The following is a 12,454-nucleotide window of genomic DNA, read 5'->3' on the forward strand; positions in this document are numbered from 1 at the left end:
ACTCCCAAGGACATAGGCGTCATCCCATGCATACGAATGCTGACCCACGTGCTTTCACTATCTGTCATAAGGTCGGTTTCTTCATTTGCGTTGAGATTGTCTTTGTCTGCGATGAAAACTCCCCCATGTGTATCACCGGCACCTCTGTCCTTCCTGGAGGCCTGGTATCTTGGTGGGAAAATTTCACCAGATGTAATGTTGCTGTTCAGCCATGATTCTGTCCCTGTTATTACATCAGGACTTTCCGTGTCAAGCAACACATGGAACTGATCACGCTTCGCTTTAACACTCTGGAGGTTTATATTAACAATGTTGATGGGCTTGCATTTAGATTTCTGTTTGTTTTTTCTTCCTTATCTAACACTAGTGCGTTTGGAGCTAGAAGTAGGATGGTGAATGTTTCTTGGCTCCAAGTTGTCAAGGTCTAAAGGCTCAACACAAGTGTCAGGTAATGCAGCCAACGGATCAAATGGATTTGATAATTCAAAACTATCCATAAAGTCAAAAATAGATGAGGCAAAATTTGAATTGAATTGAATATGTTTATTGTCATTGCACAAAACTGAGCAACGAAATTCCATTTGCTTCTCCTCCGTTAAAAGAAATACAACACAACAACCAATACACATATGTACAGTTAACAGTAAAATAATAAATACATTTTTAAAGGAGTTTAAAAGAATTTAGCGGTATTCCTCGAAGTTACTTCTTGCTTCCCAGTGTTCACTATTGGAGTTAAGCTCTTTTATCGCACATGGGTAGAAACTATTTTTTAGTCTACCTGTGCGAGCCTGCAGAGACCTGAATCGCCTCCCCGAGGGTAGCAGAGTAAAAAGGTGATTGGCAGGGTGGGATGTGTCCTTCTTGATACTTATGGCCCTGCGCAAGCATCGGGCCTTGTATATGTCATCCAAGGAGGGCAGGTTAGCGTTTGTAATGCGCTGCGCAGTTTTTATAATTCCCTGCAGCGCCCTCCTCAGCCACAGTACAGCTGGCAAACCACACCAGGATTCCATAGGTGAGGATACTTTCCACGGCGCATCGATAGAAGGACAGCAGCAGCGGCTGTGCGACGTTAGCTCTCCGTAGAGACCTCAGGAAATACAGCCGCTGATGAGACTTCTTCAAGAGAGTGACGGTGTTCATTTGGGAGGCCACATGTAGTACATATCCAACTGTGCAAAGCTTCAAACACTTCATCGCTCATTTCAATACATTGTTCATGATACCATACATTGCAGTCCTCACACTCAATGGCTTGTTGCTTCCACTTCACTGCCTTACTACATACCCCACACGGGTACTTGGAGGTGCATGGACCAGGATTGGTGTTGATATCCCCGGATACAGTAACACAAGCAAACTCGGATGGGTGGTACTATTCAAGCTTTAATGGCAAAATTATGGTTATGACTTGTTGATGACATTAAAGATAAATGGAACAAGCTCACCGCCATGTCTTCAGTGATGTTCAAAGGTGAATCAAAAAAGGAGGGACACGCGCAGTGATCCATATACAAAATGGTGGGCGGGTCGAGTTGTGTTGCTGACAAGATGTCCAAAGGCATAAAAATCTACTTTAGAAGGCACATATAAGTCAAAACGGCTAATGTAAGGTGTAGATTCCCCATGGTGAATTGATGTCCAGGCCAAAGTACAGCGAGTAAAAATTCCAGTGATCTGAGGAGGTGAGTAAGTTCAGATTTAGATTTTTGTTCCTTTGAAGTTGCCGGTGGAGATTTTTTCTTTATTCCAGCTATCTTTAGCTCTGTTTTTGCAAGTATCAGACAGTGCAGCAGCTTCTGTAAGTTGCAAGTTGTAAGCTTCTGTAAGTTCTTTTGGGTGCAAAGGTAGTGATTTGCTGGAGTCGGGAGGAAATTCATGGAAGAGGCGTACAGTGATTCTATGTGAAGCTTATGTGAAGAGAAAATAAATTGACAGATCGTGTGTGTGTGTGAAAGAGAGAGAGAGTGGGGGGGACTCTACTGCATCAGCTCACTATCAGTCCCCTTGATGGCAGCGGCTTGAGATCGGGCTTGAGGCCGTCGGGAGTGAATGCGTGCCTGACGTAGGTGACCTCTGAAACCCTGAACTTGCACTTGTTAGGGTTGAGCTTGAGGTTGATCTGACGTGCCCGCTCCATGACACGCCTTAGATATCGTCAACAATGATAGCGCACGGTAGGCCTGCGAACAGTTGTTCCATGGTTCTCTGGAAAACTTCACTGGCAGAGTTGATACCGAATGACATTCTCAGGAACTTGAATCTGCCAAACGGGGTAGAAAATGTGGTGAGGTTTGATGACTCGTCCAGCGGTATCTGCCAGAAAGAGCTCTGCATCGAGGACAGAAAAGACGGTGGCCTGTCTGATCTGTGTCGCAACATCCTCGACTGCCCTCATGGGATAGTGGGGGCGCCTGATGGCATGGTTCAAGTCTTTTGGATTGATGCACACATGGATTTCATTTTTATCCTTTTTGAGAGTAGAAATCATGGTGGGCACCCAATCGGTGGGCTCGCTGACTGCTTCCAGCACGCCCATGGAGACCATATTATTTAACATGGACTCAACCCTGTCCCGCATGGCGTGTGACACACGGTGTGGTGCACAAACAACAGGTACCACCTTGGGGTCGGTGGATATCTTGTAGGTCACAGGCAGCTTGCCTAGTTTGTCATGGAACAGATCAGGGTATTCTTTTATCGGGTCCATTGATATCAGCAGCTTGTGGACCGTTTTGTCAAATGAAATCAGTCCTAAATCTTGGCATGCATGGTTGCCCAACAGAGTCACAAAGTTAGAGTTCAAGACGGAGAAGGTCAAATCCCTTGTGGGTTTTTTTCAGCACACATTTAAAAGTGGCTCTTCCCAGTGGTTCCAGCACTTTCCCCCCGAAAGCATGCAAAGTAGAGCTGTCCGCAATCTGGAGCGCATTATTTTTTATCTTGTTGTAGAGGTTTATTGACATTACATTGACCTTTGCACCAGTATCTAATTTAGCATGAAAGTTGAAGTTGTTGACAGTTATCAAATATGACATCTACACAACACGTAACTTTAAGATCATCTTTAATCCACATACAGACTTAACAGCATGTTAGTAGTCACTGCCTCCTGTCTGCTACCGAACTGCGTAGCATAGGAAGTAGGTGTTAATATAAATGATACAGTAAGGTGGGTTAGTGATGCTAACCTATATATGATTGGTTGCATGCATAAACTAATCTACAGGGAGCAATACCCTTCAATTTGGCGTGCACAAGCAGAACAGACTGGTGTGGACTTTTAGTTGCTCTATCAGACAGCTGGAGATTTAACCTTGGTCACTTGCGCTGAGTACGCTTCTTTTAAAGAAAGTAACGCTACGCTCATTTTCCACTATTCGCCATTGAATATTGGCAGAGATGGATTTCGCTACTGTGCATCTTATATTGTGTGTACCTTAACCTCTAGCTTTGATTGAAAATGATTTTTTTTTAATACATTGTGGTGGGTTTCAGGTGAAGTCTGTATAACTTTTTAAAAGTCTATTCTGCAAAACTGAACATATAACTACAGCACAGAAGTGTGACAAAAAAAAACTAGGGTTAATATCTGTGTCTGATTTGCAGTATTGCTCAACCTAACTCTTTGACACTCGTTATATTTTTTGTTGATGGCACTTGAGCATAGTTCTGCTAAAATGTGAATTTCTCTTATGGAGGACACAATTACTGTTCTAGATTCTCTGAGCAATTGCAGAAGGTAATTTTAAAATGAGCACCAAATTAGATGCGTATTTCTACTATGCTGCAGTTGCATATTGTACATATGTGAAATTTTGAATGTTAAGTTTGTAAATATATGTAATATTCCTGTGAAATGCTGTCGCCACTTGATGTGTTTTGAATGGGGCCCAGTGGCCAGTTTTATGATACTGTATGTATTGTACAGCTGATGACAGAAGTATGACTTTTTTAGTGAATATTTGGTTAAATTTATTGTGGCCCAAAATTCATTTCAAAAATAAATTTTATGTCACTTTTTAAGAAATGCTGTATTTTGGCTTTTTTTAATATTTGGTTTCATATATGACGCTGTTTTCAAATGATTTGATCAATGTAGAAATTACTTTATAATGCTTTCCCCTGCTTAAGAGAAATAGTATGCATAAATATGTTTATGGATTTTGGTTATACCCTTTATTGGAAATGTTATAATTCCAAATACCTACATAATCTTCAAAAATGTTATTTATATTGATATGAATAATTACAGTTCATTACATATCTCATTTGATCTAATTTAGCCCTGAAGCTGCTGCTCAGTTCAAATTAATTGGAAGTTATTGTAAGAAAATGTTGAGGTGACAATGTGAATTCGCCATTGACCAACTGCGGAATAGTCCGCAGTGATTAGTGTCCTCCTTGCAGGTGAACATATCTTTGTGCAATGTGAAGTTAACATGAAGCCTGAGGGTGAGGCAAGTACATTGTGAGTTGAAGTAGGGTCTCGACCCGAAATGTCACCTATCCATGTTCTCCGAATATGCTGCCTGACTCGTTGAGTTACTCCAGCACATATGTCCTGGATGGGACAATGATATTCTTATAGGCCTTTCTCACGGGGTGACTTGACGCAAGAGGTAACCAGAGTTGAACATCGTGGGAACCTCGTACGATAACCGTACGGCATTCGTGGACCACCGTGGCGCTAACGGCAGGTACTCGTGTAACTTGTTGACTCGGGAGAAAATTCAAGCAAGCTTGAATTTCTCCAAGAGTGACTTGTACACTTGTGGTTGAACATTGAAACATTATATGGATGTAGTGGCCAGTGCGATATCCGTAATAACTCTTGCGTTTACCGTGGGAACTCCTGCGAACGGTGAACCCGGAAGCTGGACAGAGGGGACAGAAGGTGAGTAATCTGGAATGAACATGCTGGTCGTTCTCTGCCCACACGATCTCTACGGAGCTTCCAGGCTGTTTATATATAAAAGAGCATTGCAAAAGTGTCTCACCAGCAATCTGCAGCCTTCAAGAGGTCTTTTTAAATAAAGTGTTTATTTCCAATGTCTGGTAAGTTTCGGTAGAATTGCCACCAGCGTTTAGAGAATATGTACCTGTGATTTTGTCCTATTTTTTCGTAATACTCATTAAATCAACGGGAGACTAAAAGTGGCATTTAGATAAACAAAGTTGCTGCCTTGGCGAATATCGATGCTATTATCTTTATGTAAACTGTGAGGGTTCGCAGCTGCCACAATGCGTCTGACGAGTTATACCAATGTAATTTGGCACAAGCTGGTTTAATTGTGTGAAAAACTCTTCAAAGCCCTTCCAAGACGGAGGAATTCCCCAGAAAGTAGCTTGTTTTCTTTTGTAGAACTTTCCTCTGTCAACGCATAGATCTACAGTTAGGGAACCAACTGCCGGCACTGATGTATTTGAGTGTTTCAGGGAATTTCCTCTGATTATTTTCAAGCTTTGTCCATCTTTTTTGAACTCATTTGATTCGATACTATTTGATTTTGGAATGGTGGTTACTTATTATATAAATTATGTGACCTATTTTCTGTTCCTATGATTTTCTAAGTACTTTGTTTATAAATTCTGAACTCGTGAATTCGAGATTTCAGTGGTTTTCTGTATGCGGCTCACTCAGATACACTTGGCACAAACCGGCTTTTCCCATTTGGACCGTATAAGCCGTTTACAATCGCGTTGGACTCACTACATTTCTATGATCTGTAATCGTTTAGCATTGAGTATAAACGATTATATTTAATACTCGGAATGCATATTGATTTTAGCGATGCCATATAACTCTGTATATGAAGGGAACGATCGCTTCTAGTATGTTTACACCTCTCTGTAAAACATCCATTCTTAAAAGGGTGGTCTCAATATCGCCAATGGAACATGTGTCAATGTGTCAAAGCACTTGTAATGCTTGTCTAAAAAAAAGTGACATCATTTGTGCCACGTGATGATTTAACAACACTTCACAGTTCACAATGTTCATTCAAGATTTAACGGGAAAGCTCGGGAGACGGACAAGTCACTCGCACAAATAACAGAAATGCCGAGTACCCGTGGGAACTCTTTATCTACCCCCCCGTCATATCCTGTGATATCGTGCTAGACCACGACCACTTCACTCTGGTTACATCTTGCGTCAAGTCGCCCCGTGAGAAAGGCCTATTACTTTGAGTTGACATCAAAGGTTTGCCGTGATCTTATTGAATGAGAGCATTCCATGAGCCATCTGCTTTAATGCTTTCTTCTATTTGTTATCGTCTATGTAATGCAACATCATAACATTTTGATTGTGGTGAAAAATTTGCATCCACCAACATATAAGGTTTGACAAAATGTGACTGATATTTAAAAACTTATTTAAAGTTCTGAATTGAGGTGCAAATAACACAGCATAATTATGAAACAGTGCACGATGGTTTCTTTCTTTACAAGCAAGCAACACTTTTATAAATTGCAGTTGTGTATAAATCCAAGTGCATGTGTATTTTCACAATGTCGATGGGTTATTAATGAATCCAGATTTGTGTGTGTACTTTTGTGTAGAAAGTATCCAAAACAAGGAATGAGAAACTTCAGGATTGCTATAACTTTGACAATAATTCCTAAACTAATGCTCAGATAATCGGAATTGAACTAATGGATTTGTTATCCTCTCACAATGCCAACCTTATGTGCATACTTCTTACTGGGTTAAAAATGCACTGGGACGTGATCGTAAGATGCTCAGTTTATGAGAAAATTGTAATCGGGTTTTCACAGATGGTGGAACATCTTGACTGTTGAAGACACCTACTGATATGAAATTTACATTGAACGAAATATTGGTGTCCAAATTTGCAGCAAGATTCACTTTATAATTAAATCAACGTAGATTCAATTAGATTCACATGGATCATTTGTTTTAGAGAATGCTAGAATATTTGTTTTGAGAAACTTGAATGTCAGCTGGGTTCACCAATTATGCACTGCAGCCTCTCTGCTGCAAGAACACATAATCGGGTAGACGCAGCAATAATGACCAGGAAAGAAGAATAGCAAAGAGTTAAGATTATTTAATTGTCATATGTACTGAAAACAGAACAATGAAATCCTTACTTCCTGCAACTTAACAGGCTTGTAAAAGATATGTGATCAAAAATAAAAATAAATTAATATTATAGTAACAATAATAGTGCCAAAGCCGAAGACTTTAGTGTAACCAAAGACACAGTCCATTGAAGATACTAATGTATCCACAGAGGAATCGCTCTGCTGGGTGCCCTTGAGGAAAGTCATTTGTAGGATCGCCATCAGCCTAGGCCTCTGCCACTTGCTCCAAATGGCTGAAGAGCTGCTCCCTAAATGGTCAGTATGGATTCTAACTCGTATCAAACCAGATCTTCACAGCATATCTGATCCAAAGGAAATGCAAGGAGAAACATCTATCTATATAACTAGAAAACTCATCTTGACTACTTCTTGTCTGCGCTGTATATTGATTTTAGAAACATTGCTATGATTTCTGGCCTGTGCTTGAAACTGCAATGGAAATAGAAATGAGATGAAAATGCAATGCGTTGATTGGCCTGCCCTATGCTTGAAACTGCAATGGAAATGAAATGAAAATACAATGAGCTGTTTGGCCTGCCCTGTGCTTGAAACGGCAATGGAAATGGAAATGAAATGAAAATACAATGAGCTGTTTGGCCTGCCCTGTGCTTGAAACTGCAATGGAAATGAAAATGAAATGAAAATGCAGTGAGCTGTTTGGCCTGCCCTGTGCTTGAAACTGCAGTGGAAATGGAAATGAAATGAAAATGCAATGAGCTGTTTGGCCTGCCCTGTGCTTGAAACTGCAATGGAAATGGAAATGAAATGAATATGCAATGAGCTGTTTGGCCTACCCTGTGCATGAAAATGAAATTAGTTGTTTGGCCTGCCACTAATTTCAGTCCACACGGCCCCTATTAGCTGAGAAACCAGTCCCCTTTGCCAAAAATGCCCACATTAGCCCTGGAGGAGCATTTTGGACCAAAAGTCCTGTGCCAGGCCAGGAAAAGTCCAGAAAAAGATCTTTGAAGGGTATTGGTTTATACCTTATTGTCAAATGAATAGTCACTGGATCTTTTTGGTTCTATTACTATGAACAGATGATCTTTCACAGATGGCTGACTTAGTCTCATATCCCTTTCACACAGTGCCAGATCTCATGAGGAATTTGTCAATATGCTAGCCAGAGATTGGTGGGCCAAAAACCAATACTTACATTTTCTCCTGGCTCTCCATGTGTAGTCAGTCCAATCTGATTGTTTTCTGTAACATCTTGATTAACACAGACGTATGTTGGCAGATACAGTGCCAATCTTACTAACGCCTCACTTAGGTGCAGCCCAAATATTGGAGTGAGAGTTTGTGAGACGGGTGGGATGGATATGCTGGCTGCTGCAGTCATCTGCCATGTGGGAACCTAATGCATGGCCACGCTTCAGTCAGTTCAGTTTGAGTTTAGTTTATTGTCACGTGTACTGAGGTACAGTGAAAAGCTTTTGTTGCATGCTAACCAGTCAGCGGAAAGACAGTACTTGATTACAATCGAGCTATTCACAGTGTACAGATACACGATTAGGGAATAACGTTTAGTGCAAGATAAAATCCAATCAAAGATAATCCGAGGGTCATCATTGAGGTGGATGGTAGTTCAGGACTGCTCTCTAGTTGTCGTAGGATGGTTCCGTTGCCTGATACCTGCTGGGAAGAAATTGTACCTGAACCTGGAGGTGTGCGTTTCCACACTTCCCAATTCACACTTGTGGACTGTTTTGGTTACGAGTGAATCACAGGAATGGAATCCTGGTGTAACCTGTAGACGACCTGCACTAACAGTCACCTCCTCAATTATAGGTTCATGTTTCGCAAGCCGCAACGTGTAATCCACATCAGTGCCCAGAATGCTATTGAGAAAGTATCAGCTTCTTAGATGGAACATCGACCTGAGGTCCATAAAGCTGGGCAGGCAGATGTTAAAATCCCTATTGAAGAGGAAATATTTATTTCCTTTTCCTATCTAGGTCCAAAAGCAGCAAAACAATGATTCATCTTTTTTTTCCATTTGAAGAATGGTGTAAAATGACAGCGGTATTTTCTCTGGCATTAATCACATCAATAAATATTATGAATGGTATGAACCTTTGAGAATATTCAGCCCATATAAATGGAAGTAATCATTATATTGCGTTGATTTTAATTGGCCTCTATAGTGTCGCTATTCAACAATATTGGTCCTTTGTTCATAATGCCATACCTGGGATTGACATTACACACCACTTGGGTGAGATTTGAACGGAGCTCCAAGATTAGACAATGTTTGGTTTCACTGTCTGGCACCGCATCTAGATTATCTTTAAAGTTACCGTGCAGCCATCTTGCTTCTGATATCCACTGAGCCCCGACAAAATAAATTAGTTCAACAAATACAAAGAATATTATTTTTACCATAAACTAATGTCAAGGTTGTTATATGTTGCATTTTGAAACTGCACTTGTATTGAACAAATACTCTCCTTGATTGATAGTCTTGTTGATTGGAAACATGCCTTTCGGCCCATCTCATCAATGCTGACCAATTCCCTTAATTTTCCCATATCCCTCTAAACCTTTTTTATCCATGTCCAATGTCTTTTTTTGATTTTCATAATAGTTATTTTTAGAACTTGATACACATTTGTAATTCAACATGTATGCACAATGTGTTGACCTGCTGAGTGCTTCCAGCATACACTCTTTGTTCTGCGATTCAGCGTCAGCAATTTCTTTGCTCCAGTTGTTGATGGTGTCATTCTGGGACTAACTGGCTCATAGGCACAGTTTTGTAATGAAGGGAATGTTATGTATGGTGCTTAGAAACACTGACATTTTCACTTTTAAATAATTTAATTTTATTTGCCCAATTCCCAGAAAACATACAGTAACTGCTGTTATTAGGAGCTAAAAAGCACTATGGTTTTGTGTGAATTTTGATTTCATTGATCAGCTGTTATCTGACTAAATGTTTTGTTCTTCTGTTAGTTGGACAATGGTATGAATCACGACTGAATGAGAATCAATTTTAACTCAACTGGTTCATTCTTCCTTGGTTTCTGCATATAATTTAAACTAATGCCACTGTGGGGTGGCACGGTGGCACAGCGGTAGAGTTGCTGCCTGACAGCGCTTGCAGCGCCAGAGACCCGGATTTGATCTCGCCTACAGGTGCTGTCTGTACGGCGTTTGTACATTCTCCCCGTGACCGCGTGGGTTTTCTCTGAGATCTTCGGTTTCCTCCCACACTCCAAAGACGTGCAGGTTTGTAGGTTAATTGGCTTGATATAAATGTACAGTAAATTGTTCCTAGTGGGTGTAGGATAGTGTTAATGTGTGGGGATTGCGAGTCGGTGTGGACTCGGTGGGCCGAAGGGCCTTTTTCCACGCTATATGACTAAACTAAACTAAACTAACATAATCTTTAAATAAATAACATCTAGCCTTTCATTGTTTTATAAACCTCTATCAGATCACCCATTCAATTTGGTGCCTGGAATAACAAATGCCTTCCAAGCTGCGATCCCCTCTTGTGACTTTTCTCTCAATGTTCTTTCCAATTGTCTAGCCAAAGCTGCTATAATTATTCACCTGATGATGTGATCCACTGATGAACTCTGGGAGCAGGGACTGGGATCCTTTGGTACACAAAAATGCTGGAGAAACTCAGCGGGTGCAGCAGCATCTATGGAGCGACGGAAATAGGCCTATTTCCGTCGCTCCATAGATGCTGCTGCACCCGCTGAGTTTCTCCAGCATTTTTGTGTACATTTGATTTTCCAGCATCTGCAGTTCCTTCTTAAACACATGGGATCCTTTGGCTTGTATTTAATCAATAGAGCTATCTAAATATATATATATAAAACACAATTGGTAGTAAAATAAAACCAAAAAAGTCAAATCAATGTCTTCAAGCTAAGAGGACAGTTACCTTTGACAGTTAAAAGATTTTAATGAGGAGTTGAAATTATTAATCTTCACTGTTCAAACTTGCAAAAACACTTTGTAGATTGTGTAGAGAATGGAAAGTATGTGCTTAAGAAGGAACAAGATAAACATATGATTAAGGCACAGTTAGTCTAAAGTCGATTGCCTGTAAACATCTGAAGGAGAGAGACAAGAAGAAAAATTGAGGGAGTATTTCAGTTGTGTAGGTTAATCAAGGGCTGAGTCCTGATCAATCGCAAAAGCTGGGGCTGGACTAGGAACCTTTTATGAATAAGCTACTGAGTAAATAGATGATGGGAATTCCAATGGACATGGAGAGTATAGATTTTTCGGAGCATTTGGATAAGGTGACTCAAGAGGCTTGCTGTAATGAAGACATGAATTGAGAAGAAATATATAGCAGCTTGACTGAAGTTTAGATTAATGCCAAGGAAACAACAAAGAATTGTTTGTGAGCATGCATCAATCCAGCAAATAAGCAGTCGACCAGCTTTCGCACAATTGTGAAGGTTGCAGCGTAGCTATATCGTTCATTACTTCTATTACCAGCTCTCGGTTACACTTTCTCGCGCCTGGCTGTAAGGACTGCAATACATTCTTATATGTCGGAAGGAACTGCAGATTATTTACATCAAGAATAAACATAAAATGCTGGAGTAACTCAGAGGATTAGGCCACATCTCTGGATAGAAGGAATGGGTGACGTTTCTGGTCGAGACCCTTCTTCAGAATATGAGTCTACAACAAGGCAGGCATAACTGGGGCCCATATGAATGCCCATGGCTATGCCTTGGATTTGGAGGAAGTGGGAGTAGTTGAAGGAGAAGTTTTTAAGACGAGGGACCAGCTCTACCAGGCAGAGGAGAGTGTGGGTCGAGGGAAATTGGCTGGTTCTGCGACTGAGGAAGAAACAGGGCTTTAAGACCTTCCTGGTGGGGGATGGAAATGTACGATACATTCTTAGTTTCTTTGTCTCTGCCACATCAGTTCTGATAACGAGATTTTCCACACGGTGCTTCTAAAACGTTTTGTTGTTTCCTTAACTGTGGCTTTCTTCCTGCCATGGCCGACTTATCTGCACGCTCCTTTGCCCGTTCACAATTCCGTTCTCATCTCCTCTCCTTCCAGCCACAACATAAAGAGCATTCCCCTCATCTGCACATTTGAATAGTCACGTATTATTCCCGGTCTAAACAATGTGTTCAACAATTGCAGAGTTTCAATTTACAAACTTCACCCCCCCTCACCCCTCCCCCTCACCGTTTATCTTTTGTTTCTTTACATTTCCTTTAGGCCTTGCCTCATAATCCCTTTTGTTATTTATTTCTCCTGCCTTCCACTCTTGTGACTTTTCTCTCAATGTTCTTTCCAATTGTCTAGCCTAGGGGAGGGAGGGGGGGGGGGGGGGGGGGGAGGAAAGCAGAGG

The sequence above is a fragment of the Amblyraja radiata genome, chromosome 19, assembly GCF_010909765.2.
Source record: "Amblyraja radiata isolate CabotCenter1 chromosome 19, sAmbRad1.1.pri, whole genome shotgun sequence".
Taxonomy (NCBI): Eukaryota; Metazoa; Chordata; class Chondrichthyes; order Rajiformes; family Rajidae; genus Amblyraja; species Amblyraja radiata.